This window comes from Arachis ipaensis, chromosome B03 (genome assembly GCF_000816755.2).
Source record: "Arachis ipaensis cultivar K30076 chromosome B03, Araip1.1, whole genome shotgun sequence".
Classification (NCBI taxonomy): domain Eukaryota; kingdom Viridiplantae; phylum Streptophyta; class Magnoliopsida; order Fabales; family Fabaceae; genus Arachis; species Arachis ipaensis.
The window spans coordinates 21,782,028-21,796,071 of record NC_029787.2 but is presented as its reverse complement, the minus strand read 5'-3'; the positions used below and the strand labels follow the sequence as shown (position 1 = coordinate 21,796,071).

The 14,044-nt window shown below is 29.9% G+C and overlaps 1 protein-coding gene and 1 pseudogene across 1 annotated transcript in view; one reads left to right on the top strand and one right to left on the bottom strand.

Annotated features, from left to right (window-relative positions):
- The window catches only part of LOC107629855 (probable L-type lectin-domain containing receptor kinase VII.2), an 8,174-nt gene extending 3,718 nt beyond the window's left edge, over positions 1-4,456 (top strand). Inside the window, exon 2 of the mRNA XM_016332791.2 lies at positions 4,173-4,456. The gene's annotated coding sequence lies outside the window, so the exon portion shown is untranslated. The remainder of the gene's footprint in view (positions 1-4,172) is intronic.
- Positions 11,535-14,044, bottom strand: part of LOC107632624 — a 5,570-nt pseudogene continuing 3,060 nt past the window's right edge.

The following is a 14,044-nucleotide window of genomic DNA, read 5'->3' as shown; positions in this document are numbered from 1 at the left end:
TTATACATAAAAAAAGCAAAGAAAATAAAATTAAAATAGCAAAAGTGATAAAAAGATTATTTTTATAATTTTATTTTGTCATTTTTATGTATAAAAGATTAAAAAATAGTAAATTTTTAATTAAATTAATTTATAGTTGTTGTATTCAATTTAAATAAGTAATAAATTATCTTATTTTAATTTATTTTTTAAATTTATATATCATAAAAATTAAATCAAATAATTAATATACATAATTTTAAATTGTGTGATACTTAAATATCTATTCAAATCAATTAGTTGATATAATTAATTCATCATAATGAATTGTCTTTAATGAGTTAAACAAAATAAAGCAGAAGCATGCTACGTTGATTCTATCATTAAAGGTAAAAATTCGATTTTTATACAATGGAATAGATAGAATAGATAATATAATAGACAGTGAGGAAGAGAAAGATAAACATTTTAGATCCTAAGTTGTTTCATTTGGATGTTGCAATGTGGATATCACATTATTTTACTTATTCTCTTTTGTAATTTTATTTCAGTATCAATAGAATTTCACTACCTTTGAAAAACACTCTAAATAATAAAAAGCTAAATTAACTTTAATATTAAATTCATTAATATGATTTTAATTTTATATAATAGTTAGATAATAGATTAGTAAAAGAAAATGGAAGAATGACTTTAATTGAAAAAATAATCAATAATTAATATTAATAAATATAAAAAATCATCCAAACACTTTGATTAAAAGTATTAGTGGTTAATTATTATTCATTATTAATAATATTTTTTCATAACAAAAAATGAAAATATAATTATTTAGATTTAGATTTTAGAAAAATAAACGTATAAGTAACAAATGATCTATTTTATCATGTATATCACATCCGCTTTAATAATAATAAATAAAAATACATCAACTTAATATCTAAGAGAAAATGATGAGATAAAATCATAACACAATTCTAAAATAAAAGCTTAAATTAAACCATAATATCATTGCACAACACAAATTGAAAGTAATATCACACTATAATATACCACACAAATAGGTAAATGACTTAAGCTTAATTGCGGATTTTTTTTTATTTATACATACATGATAAAACCATGGTCTATAAATGCTTAATGGATAACATATCATATATTGCTCTGAATGATGAGCACGGGAGTTGAAGAGTGTGTGTTGATTTGTGTCCATGATAGTTGCCTTCTTGTGACGACGCCTCATAGGAAGAAAAAGAATTGTTGTAAAAGCTACCCAATGAAAGAGTAATTGGTAAATGAACGATATTTTTCTTCTAGCATATATGGTCTTTTATAATGGTAAAATAAAAATGGAAGGAATAAAATTTTGTATTTTTATATTAGAAATAGAATTTGATATTTATCCTAATAAAATTAAATAACTAATTAGTTATATTTAAATAAATAAAATAAATTTACCGTAAATATAAAAAATATTGAGAAAAAAGTAGATACTGACTTTATTTTATTTTATTTTACGTTATGGATTTCTTTACTAAAATTAATAGAGGAAAAAAAATATTTATGATAATATATCAATCTCAATCACAATAAATAAGATGAATCGATTAAGCAACTAACAAATTTTATGGGTAAATATTATTTTCTATTTATGAAAAGAATGAGATAATAACCTGCATGCGTATATTAATATAGGAAGAATATATACTCACAGCTTTAAAATCTTCAAGAATCCTTCAAACCAAAAAATCCATCCTTTCATCCTCACGAGCATTGGACCACAGACAAGGTGATTGGTATGGCTTTGTCCTTAGAAAAGGAGCTCCGAAATATTTTTGAGTTGCAACGACTATCTATCCCCTCAACCATTAGTGGCTCTTGGATTCCCCCCTCAGTGGGTACCTTTAAGATTAATTGTGATGCTAGCTATCCTGGCAGTGGTGCTCGAGTTGGTTTTGCTTGTGTTAGCAGAGATTGGAAGGGAAGGTGGCAACGAGGCTGTCTGGGAACAATTGAGAGTCGTAGCATTTTGCAAGGAGAGTTGTTTGCTATTTGGAGAGAGAGTGTGGTAGTTTGTGTCCACGATAGTTGCCTTCTTGCAACGACGCCTCATAGGAAGAAAAAGAATTGTTGTAAAAGCTATCAAATGAAAGAGTAATTGGTAAACGAATGATATTTTCTTCTAGCATACATGGTCTTTTATAGTCTAAAATAAAAATGGAAGGAATTAAATTTTATATTTTTATATTAGGAATAGAATTTGATATTTATCCTAATAAAATTATTATTATAATTATAATAAAGATATTTTTTAAAATTAGTATAATTATGCATTATTCATTAAATGCATTTATTTTGGAGGAAAAATGGGTTCACGAGAAGATGACACCTCACTTTCATTAGTTAAGGAAAAACTCAATTTTAGTATATTAAGTAGATTTTGTGAATGAAGAAAGCATTGTTAATTGTCGGGAAAAGTAATGTGATTAACACATCGACAAACAATAACCGGTTCATAACATGATTTATCTTTCGGGGTATAAGTTAGTACTTCTTTCAGTCCTTTGATATGCATTTGTTGAAATGTTTGAGGATAATTGAATTCTTTATATGTTTGACATTATTCTTGTATTTATATTTGATATATATAATTGTTTTAAAAAATTTAAGTCTATTTAAAAAATAATGTTTGACAACTAAAAACCAATGATAAAATTTTGTGTCTAATTTATTTGTATTAAAAGTTATTTTTGTGAGATTATTGTTGAATTAATTTTAAATTTCTTGAAAAAATAGCTACCAAAAATATATGATACAAACTGAAAATTTGTGAGATAAAATTGAGTCTTCAAAATTATGATATGTTTTTATAAATTTGCAATTATTTTTAAAGTAAATAGACAAAAAGTACATATAAAAGAGTTTAGAGTGGACAAAAAGACACAAAAAAATTTGTAAATATTAAAGTACACATGAAAGATTATTTTTTAGGCTATATTTGTTTGTAAACACCGGACAATGAAACAAAGACATAAAGACACAAAATTATATTTGGCAAATGAGACATGAACATAGATATTGTGTCATAAGACACTAAATTAGTATATTTTATGTTATTCTTAACAGGAAAGACATAAAAATACTAATAAGAGATACAATTTATTTTTTCATTTTTCCTTTTTATTATTTCTAACAATTTTTCATAATTATATTTTTCTTCTTAATTTTTTTGTATGAAAAAAAAAGAGATATTAAATTTTTATAATGTATTATCCTATAAATTTTTGTGGTGTTAAATTTATTGCAACTTTTATAAATTTATGGCAACTTTTATACATTTTTGGTTAAAAAAAGTCGGAACAATTGTGAAAAAAAAAAGTTTCTATATTCCACAAAAGTATAAGTTCAATTGTGTAATAAAAATAATTTTTGTAAGTGATTTTCAATGAATATTCAATTATTTTTAAGTTGAACGTTTGTAGGAAGAAAGAAAAAACAAAATTTGTTTATGAACTTTTGCATTATAAATGATGGATTTAATTATGATGCATTGTCAATGTAAAATCATTTTAAATATATATCTAATCGCATAACGTTATATTAGAAAAAAAATTATTTTTTATATTGACCGAATGAATGGTCATCTAAAAAAACAATTGTGATTATACGAGTGTATAAAATATTTTATACTATCAGTGCATCAAAATTAAATTCTATAAATAATCTCTACTCTTTTTTCTAAAATTTCAACTTACAAACATTTCATAAGAGATTTAATCTCCATAAAGAATCAGTTGCTTGAATAAGTTGTACAGTTAGGTTATTATTTTTCACTATAAAAAAATATTGAATATTGTCGAATTTAGCGTCAGAAATTAGCGACAGATTTACCAGTGAATTTACTGACGAATTTGACAATAAATTTATCGGGTAAAAAAATTACTAACGGATTTAATTTTCTTATGGTAAATTCGCCGGTAATAATTGGAGGAAAAAATTGGCGCGATCATTACCATCGGATTTAGGGTAAAAAAAAATTCGATGGTAAGGTAATTAAATGAAACGCGCCGTTTTGGTCACAGACTGTACGTTACTGGTAAATTTTTCTACGGTAAATCTGCCGGTAAAATTGGCCCTTCGTATACATACATGTGATTCACCTAACCCTAGCCGTCACTCCCTCTCATTTTCAGTTCTTCCTAGTTTCATCTGATGAAACCTAAGGCAATAATTCTCTCCAGTAGTCCACCTCTTCTCTTACTGCCACCCGCCATCCGCCACCCTTCTCTCCCTTTGGCGTTCCATTCCCCTCGCCGTCTTCGTCGCGTCAGCGTTGTTGCCTTTGTCGCATCATGGTCGCCGTCTTCGTCATGTCAATGTTGTCGTCTTTGTCGCTCTTTATCTCCGTCCAGAAGGAGATTAGTCTTCGCCGTTGCAAATTTCAGGTGTGTATACGTATTGCTTTATTCCAACTTTCAAGTCCAAGATATTATGAATGTCTTGAACCCATTTGTCCGTTATAAATTATTCCTTCTTCTATACAGTATTGAAAATGTGTAGTATTGCTTGCTGTTCCTAATTGTTCAAATAGAAGATAGTTAATTACATAAGTTTGTTTTCCTTATTGCAGATGTTATGATGCTTTTCTTGTTGGGAATCAGTCATCTCTTTTCTCGTTGCAGTGAGTGGTATCATGGTGGTATCAGTCTAAAGGAATGTAATTATGTTCAAGATTTGTTTACTTCCAACAAGATGAAAGTAGTAAGATAAAAAATTTTATCCTAATTTTTAGTTTTGTTCTAATTTTCAGTTTGTTCTAATTTCCAGTTTGTTCTGATTTTCATCTTCTTATTTGTCGCAGAGAATCATGGTCCTTACTAGCGCTCTGTATCGAAAACTAGTTGATTTTTTCTTCTTTGATTATGTATTATAAATTTATAATGGAATTTGTATAGAAAAAAATCACGAGATTATGTTTTTAGATTATCATTAATATGTTTGGTATTTGGCTATGTTCGGTTGTTTTAAGAATGTTTGGTATTTGGCTATGTTTGGTTGTTTTTCATGGCTGCCATGTTGAACCTAGTCATATAATCTTTGAGGCTCTTATGTTGGCCTTGTTTGATGGTGCTAAGATAGCATGAGTTGTGCACATAAATCTTAGATGCTACAAAGTTGTTAACGAATAGGTCTGTGAACTCGTCAAAATTTCATATAGAACCTACAAGTAAACCAGAAAATCAGATCAAGGCAGCACCATCTAAAAAATAGAAAATGTACAACAAAGTACGGGATTGGATGCACCATTCATAAACATCATTGAATAAAACTTTGTGACATGGATGTTGGGGTCTCCAATTCCATCGTAGGGCTTCAATGTCGTCGGTAGAGTGATGTTTTGGGGCATCTGGAATTGCATTTTTTCTTTTGAGAAGGATTCATTCTTTTGATTATCCTTGAGGTAGTCACATTCTTAATCTCGGCGGCATGATTATCCTCATTGTCGTCTTCATCAGCATTCTTAGGGTCCTCCTCTTCACTTCTGCCATTTTGCTTTTCATTCAGCTGCTCGGTCACTCTTTGGACTTTGGCTTGGAGAGCCTCGTTGGTGGCTAACAACAATGATAGAGTGGGAGGAAGGGTAGGGAAATCTCGTGACTCTGCCATTTATTTTGACCCTACAAAAAAAAACGAAGAAAGGCAAGCAAGAAAGAAATATGTAGGGTCTAATCAAATTTTTTCGGGCCCACAGTGAGCACCAAATATTCCTGTATGGTAATCAAGGCCGAGGTATGTTGTCGACGAGTTGAATATTCTTCTTTGCGAGTGTTGGAGATGAGGTACACGTCGGCCACCGAAGGGAGTGAGTTCCTGCAAAGACACTTAGACGCACAAGTCAGAAAGGTATTCTTTTTTCGTGAAGATAACAAAAGAGTAAGCTAATATCCAGCCTAGAATTTTTTTATGCTTACTTTGTTTACCTAACAACCTTATATAAAATCATACCTGACTTGATGTTGGCCCACTTTCACTATTCAAAATTCGAGGTATGAAATGAGTACAGAAATCTCGCATGAAGTGGGTAAGTGGTTTGTTTTGAAGAGGTCTTGAGGATTGATTACACACAACGATCTTACTTGAATTTTCAACACATGGCCGAGTTATAGCAAATATACCCGATTTATAAGAATGGATCAGAGTCCATTGTACACAAGAGACAATTTTGATACAATATTGTTTTCTTAGTTTAGAATTGCATAGGGTAAGGTTTCCAACATTTTCCTATCAGCTAGTTATGTTGAATAAATTTATACATTTCTTATGAAAACATCAACTAATAAATGATTAAGAGCTCACTTTGGGCACCACAACCGTATATGGGTGTCACACAAATCCCTCTTGGTAGACACCAATAATTCTGACATCCAAAGTGATTTATATTTGTCCTTAATTTGTCACATTTTATATAACTGTGATTTTGCTATGGTTCATAATAAATTCATATTTTACGATAATTTTTGGCTTGAAATGAGTGAAAATTATCAATTTAACTTTCACTTATTCATTTAAAATACATGCTTTTGTGAATGGAAATAGATCATCTCCAGTTTTTTTAACACTTGAGAGAATAAAGTGTGATCTCTCACCTTTAATTCTATAAGTGGGACTAAAAATAAATAGGAGAGAGAGAGAGAGAGAGAGAGCAATAAAGGGTGAGATTAAACACTGGACATCATTCAGTTTTTTTTCACTGGAGAGGATCCACTCCCTTTGTGAATTCCTTCCTAATTGAGCTTAATTGTTAAAAGCATGCTTTGTATACCTTAAATTGTCAAATTTAATTCACTGTTATCCCATTCGATACCTTGATATGTTTATTATGTGATTTAAGGTTTAGGAGGTAAGAATAGCTCAAAGAAGTGGAGAGAAAGCATGCAAAAGTAGAAAATTCATAAAGAAAACGAGTTTTGAAAATCTGATAGTTGTACGTACGCATGAGTCGTGTATACGTATCTCCTCTGATTCATGCATACGCATGGTTCGTGCATATGCACGACTCGCAGCACGTGACTCACTTAAAAGAACACGTAGCTTGCGATTTCTAGCCCAATTTCGGCCCAATCCAACTCATTTATGAAGAATTTGAAGCATGGATCAAGGGGGATCAACCAAGTAGTGTAGAAGTAGGGTAGAGTAGTGTAGTATTATGGTTTAGGTGATTCTAGAGAGAGAAGCTTCAACTTTTCTCTAGAATTTTAGGGATTTTAGGGTTTATTAGTTTAATTTCTTTCTAGTTTTAGGTTTTGATCATGTTTTATTTTAGTTTCTTTATATTCTCTTGTTCTACCATCTTAGTTTACTTAAGTTTTTATTGTTAGTTACTTTTGCTATTTTTAGTTTATGAATAATTGTTGAATTCTCATTTTTATTTAATGCAATTTGATGTTTCTATGCTTAACTGATGCTTACTTGAGTTGTTATTATTGTTTTTTTGTATTTGGTAGTTATAGATTTTATTATTCTTGTAATTTATTATGTTTTACTTTTATACCTTCCAAGTGTTTGATAAAATGCCTTCCTTAGTTTTAGAGTAGAATTTTGCACTCTTGGCTTGAGATTGAGGACTTAAGTGATCTTGAGTCATTAATGTCCAATATTGATTGCTGATTTAGGATTGTTAGTTGATTTTGTTTCCACTACCGCTATCCTTTCACTAAACCTAATTAGTGAGTTGGTTAGAATTTGTGGATTAAGATCAATTATGCCTACTTGACATTCCCCCGATGTTTAAGGGTTCACTAAGTACGATTAACTCTTCATAATTGCTATGTTTGTGGTCAATGATAAGGATAGTGATCCTTGACTCTTAACCCTTGCCAAAATCCTTTTAGCACTTGAGTTTCCTTTCTTTTGTCGTAATTGCTTTTTGTTTAATTTCTTGCATGCTTCTTTAGTTTCTTTCTATTTAATTTCTTGTTTATTGTAATCCAAAACCCGGATCCCTCATAGCCAATGATACGCACACCCGGTTACAATTCTGTGGGAGAAAGACCCAGAATTTAAAATTCTCGATTATTTGATTTGAATTGTGACAATTTTCTAAACTTTGATAGTGCTATTTGTCAGTTTAGGACTATGTTTACAACAAATTTGAGTTTTTAAACTTGTGAAATTCTAAACCGGTATCTAGCCTGCATCAGTTCAACATATCATTCATCAATAATTTCAAATTAATTTATCTGTTTTCCTAGTTTGTCACAATTTTTTATAACTTTGTGAATTAGGTGTGGGTTGACTGTTAGAAACAAGAGACTAAACTGGAGGAAGAATTTGTGTATTATTGAGTGTATTTAAGTTGTCTATTCAAGTTGTTTGGAATGATACAATATGAAAGGGTATTTATAGGTACTAAGAGAATCGTAATAATAAAGACGTAATCTCCTATAATAAATATTCAGATATACTAAATAATACTAATTGATCCTAATTATATTCTAACATCCCCCCTCAAACTCAAGTGACAACTTGAGTTTGAAACTTATTTAAAACAACGAAATAAAGAGAAAAAAAACTGTATAAACTGATAAAACGGATGCAGACGGAACTGCTAGAAAGAAACGCAGACGAAACTGCCAGAAAGAAACGCAAAAGGAACTACCACAAGGAAATACAGACGAAACGCAGACAGAACTGCCACGAAAAAATGCAGACGGAACTGCCACGAGAGAACACAGACGGAACTGCTACGAGAGAACGCAGACGGAACTGCCACGAGAGAACACAGACGGAACTGCCACGAGAGAATGCAAACGGAACTGCCACGAGAGAACACAGACGGAACTGCCGAAAGAGAGCAAAAACTATATGATTTCTTCATGAGAATAGGTAAGCAGCATATGACAATGGTGTTTGATCATTTGACTCAAAAAAACACAAAACAGAGAAAATAGGCTAGTCGGTGATGTGAAAAAGCATCAAAGGAGTGACAAAAGGGAAAGAAGAATGGCATAGAAAAAAAATACAAAAACTACGGTGATTTCACCACAAGGAAAACAACCTATCATCTTCAAGGAGGATACCATGGCTCTGATACCATGTTAGAAACAAGAGACTAAACTGGAGGAAGGATTTGTGTATTATTGAGTGTATTTAAGTTGTCTATTCAAGTTGTTTGGAATGATACAATATGAAAGGGTATTTATAGATACTAAGAGAATCGTAATAATAAAGACGTAATCTCCTATAATAAATATTCAGATATACTAAATAATACTAATTGATCCTAATTATATTCTAACATTGACATACCATATCATATGTGGTTGTGCTTAAATAGTAATCATTAATTGGTTACAAATTATAAAATGAGACCCTTTAAAAAGTCATTTCCAAATACTTAGAATTAATAACACAGAGAAAAAACAAGAAATAAAGAAGGAAAAAAATAACAACTAAAAAAAGAAATTAACTAGTGTTGACTTTTTAGTATGCCCTTTCTATTTTAGATGTGGTTGAGATCTGTAGTACGTTTTTGTGAGCGAACTAGTTTTCCTTCCCAAACTTTAGATTTGAGTCTTAGATGCTATTAGTCTAGATAGTTTCATATGGTCTATTTTATGTGAAATAAGAAGCTCATCATTAATGTTATTTCCATCTGTTACCCAACCAGAATTGATAGGAACCAATGGACTTATATGCAAAGGCCTCCAATAGATATGCCCAAAAAGATTGTTTCATGTTTCTTTGGCATCTTTTGAATGTTTGGGTGGGTAAACTAGTTGTTTAGACACATATTCTCTATGAGAGTTGGAGACTTCACTTCGGTTCTTTGTAAATGAATATCATTGTACTTGCTGCATCAAATAATATAATCAACTGAGAGACAAAAAAGAGACAACGAAAAAATAACTACAAAAGTAGTGTAACAAAAATTATTGTTGCAAATCATATCAATGGGTTAATAAAATGTTATATATGAAATAAGCAACCAACAATAGTCATACAAATCTACATCCTTTTTTGTGCTCATATATTATCTCTTTTTTACATCTCAAAATTAAATAAGAATAGGTGCCATATGACTAAAAAGTTAATTGCAATCATAACACAATTAGCATGTGTTACAAATATCTCAGGAGAAAAAGTATAAGGTAAATAATTTCGTTGACTTTAATAATAATATCAAGTAAATAATTGAATATCAAACAAATAAATTTCTTTATATTTCACAATGATTTATTTCCTATCTACAAATTTGCTAACTGAATCAATAAAAAGTCCAAAGAATGATAACCTCTTCTTTTTCCTAATTTCTTAATTACTACACTATACAATATTTTTATGATTCAAAAGGTATCTAATAAACAGTATTACAATAAAAATTGAATCTTTTTTTGAATTACCTGTATTGATATTCTTGAACCAACTTTATCTTTTGATGTGACATGTATCCTTGATACTTGTCTAACTTTTGAGTCATTTTTTTCTCCCTACCTTCAACATAACACTGTCTGAAAAGATATTAAAAAATGGATATGTATTAGTTATATTATCAATAATAGACTTATGTAACAAGGCATCCCTTTTTAAAAATGAATTGATCAAGTGACTCAAAAAGTATGACTAGCAATTGAATTATTCGAAGTAGGGGTGTTCATGGTTTGGTTAATCCAAAAACCAAACTAGTTTTTTGGTTAACCAAAAATATAGTATTGGTGAATTAATCAAATTGGTTTCATATGATAAAACCGGTTATTAACCGGTTAGTAAAATTCAGTAAAAACCAGTTTTGAAAAATTAACCGGTTTTTATATAGAAAAACCGATTTTTCTATCAAAAAATTGGTTTGAACACTGAAAACCGGTTTTTATATAAAAAAAATTGGTTTTTATACCAAAAAATTGGTTTTTACACCCAAAAACCAATTTTTATACAAAATTAATTTTTTTTACATATAAAAACCCAAATTTTTTACCTTTTTTCTTTTAAATTGTTTTTTTAATCTAAAAATTAATTTTTTTTTTCTTTCTAAATAATACAAGTAACATTTGTAAATAATAAAATTTCTTCCATTATAAATTATAATTACTTTTCTAAACTTTTGGTGGCAATACTTATCACATACACCTACTAAAGATAATGGAAGTGAAGATTAAATATTGGGTAGAAAAATAGTTGGTAAAGCAGGCTAATAGGGTGATAAAAGAAAAAAAATGGTCCCAAGAGCATTTTCTGTTTAATCTATCATGATTAATGATGAAAATCATTTCTGGGTCAACTTGCACAAAGTGCATACACAAAAGAAAATGCGAACAATACCTAAATTCAGGAATTACAGCTGGAAATGTGGACAAGACAAGGTGTATAACATCATAGATTAGTGGACATAAATTTTTGACAAGTTTATCATACATTGCAAGACTAAAAGAAGTAGCAAAGAATGAGCATCAAAGAAAAGAACCCAAAATTCTCATCTAGGAAAAGCTACCGCCATCAACAATTAACTTAGTAAGTCTAATCTCTTCACCACTTATAAAACAAACAATCAAGACTTTCTAGTCATCCTCAAGCGCAATTGAACCTGGACCCACTGAACAAGTAATGTCCTCTGATAAAATCAAATCTGCACACACAAAAAACTATAATTATAAATTTTAAAAAATTATAATTATAAGTTAAACTAAAACATTTTCTAAGTAAATCATATGATATATTTAAGAAACATTTAATATTCAATTTACCTTGCTCGACCTTTTCAAGCTCTTCGAAATTCTCAGGTGCAAGACAAGAGAAAAAGTCTCCTTTAAGCCAATCTTCGGTACATACAAGAGCTTCTACCATCTTAGGAGTCAATGAGCTACGATATTGATCAATGATTCTTCCCCCCATACTAAAAGCAGACTCAGAAGCCACTGTTGAAACTGGTATAGCCAATATGTCCCGTGCCATATTTGCTAGGATGGAAAACCGATTCGAGTTAACCTTCCACCATCCTAGAATATCCAAAGGCTTATCATCTGGCTCACAGTCTTCATTCAAATAACGATCAAGCTCAGATTTAAGATTGGATTTGCGATCGGTTGATCGGTGATATAACCCCATATCATAAATGTCTTTGGCTTTATCACTTGCACTCGGTTGGGAGAGGGTATCATCTTGGTTTCCTTCTTCTGCACCTTGATATAAATTATAAAGTGAATGAAGACAAGAATATTAGTCATAAATCACAATCAGACACTTTTTGTTCTCTAAACAAATTAAATATTAGTCATAAATCACACCAAAATACAATGAAGTATCTCTCCAAATAAAATAATTTGAAAAATGAATAAAAATGCATTCTCTGTTGCCTTTTTTCCATAGATAAAACAGAACCAACACAATTAAATATAACTATAGAGTTTAACAACAGTCAAAACAGAGGTCTGGAACCAAAATTACTTGCTTTTGCTTTCGATAGATTTTATATATAACTAATTATTGAGAATGATCGCATAAAAAAAGATAAAAGAATAGGAAATTGTTTTATCTTCACTTTGTATTAGAACTTTTAATTACAACAAAGTAACTGATTTAAGCATACAAATACTGATCCTTATTCCTAAAACAATTGCTAGAAGCACATCCAAAGTATATCATTATTAAGCAAAACAGAAGTAACATGTATTGTTCCTATAAGGATTAAAATCTAATAGCTGACCTAATCATGTTCTAATAGCTGACCTAATCAATAAGGATTAATACCTATTTATATTTAAAAATGAAAGCATATTAAAAGGAATGGATAAAAAATGAAAGCATATCAAGTGTTTTCCCCATGAATAGAAGTGTAGCGCGAATCAAAGTGAAGACAGAGTTGCGAATGGGAGGTCGAGGCAGAGAGATAGAGTCGCGAATCAAAGTGAAGACTCGAAGAGGTAGAGGTCCGACGAGCCACCAGCGAGCTCCGGCGAGAGGTGGAGGAGGAGAACTGTTGACGGCGGCGGACTGGAGAATTGGGTTTTGTCGAAGTATCGAAGACGAAGAGTGAATTTGAAATTAGGTTTTGATTTAGGTTTTAGTTTTAATTTGGTTTTGGTTTTGGTTAACCAATTTTAAAAAATATGGATATGGTTTTTAAATTGTTTTATTAAACTGGTTAACCAAAACGTGGTTATGATTTTTTAATCGGTTAACCACATTTTGGTTATTTTTTGAACACCCCTAATTCGAAGTATACAATTGTGGTTGCATTTGTAAAATTATTTAGGTTAACTAGCTACGATATAAAATAATATATTTAAGAAGCCACCAAAGTCATTTATTAATCTTCTCCTAATAGTTTAAGCATTGGAGAAAGTCTATTCATGAGATTAATTCAAAAATTAAATAACTACAAAGTTTAAATTCTTATATCAGTGAGCAGCAAGACTAGGAAAGAAGGAGGGATTATCATTTTTGCTACAAGTACATGCAAAATCCTATCAATAATTCTTTTGTTCATAGAAGAGGTTTAACATTCAAGTTAACAATAAATAAGAGATCAACTTAATTAACAAATAATTGTTTATGTTAAGAGGTGAAATTTCATACTAGTAGTTATAGAGAAAGCAAAAGAAAAAATCTACCATGTATTATAAAATGTAAAAAAAAAAAAAAAAGAAGAGAGTATACATAGTGCTGGAATAAAAGAATTACTACTAATAGTTATTATAATCCAAGAACTTTATTAGGGGGTGAAATATAGCTAATAATATAAAACACTAATAAAATAAAAGGATAACAAAAATTCACCGTTTTTGTCTCAATTTTGAGAAAATCAACTATTCAAGTACCTTTTGTTTGCTTCATCTTGCAATTTGGCGTTGATTTCTTTGTTGGGAGGATATTTTGATAAGCTTGATAGATCACAAGGCAGAGGTTCTAATATAAAGAACTGTCAGTAAATAGAAAATTTTTTAAAACAAAGAATCACATACCTCTAATACAAAAAGGTTCAAACAATATTACATATAACTCAAAAGTGTGAATACCAATTATTATTTTCTCATTTAGTACTTTCAACTATTATTATTTTGTGAAGTAA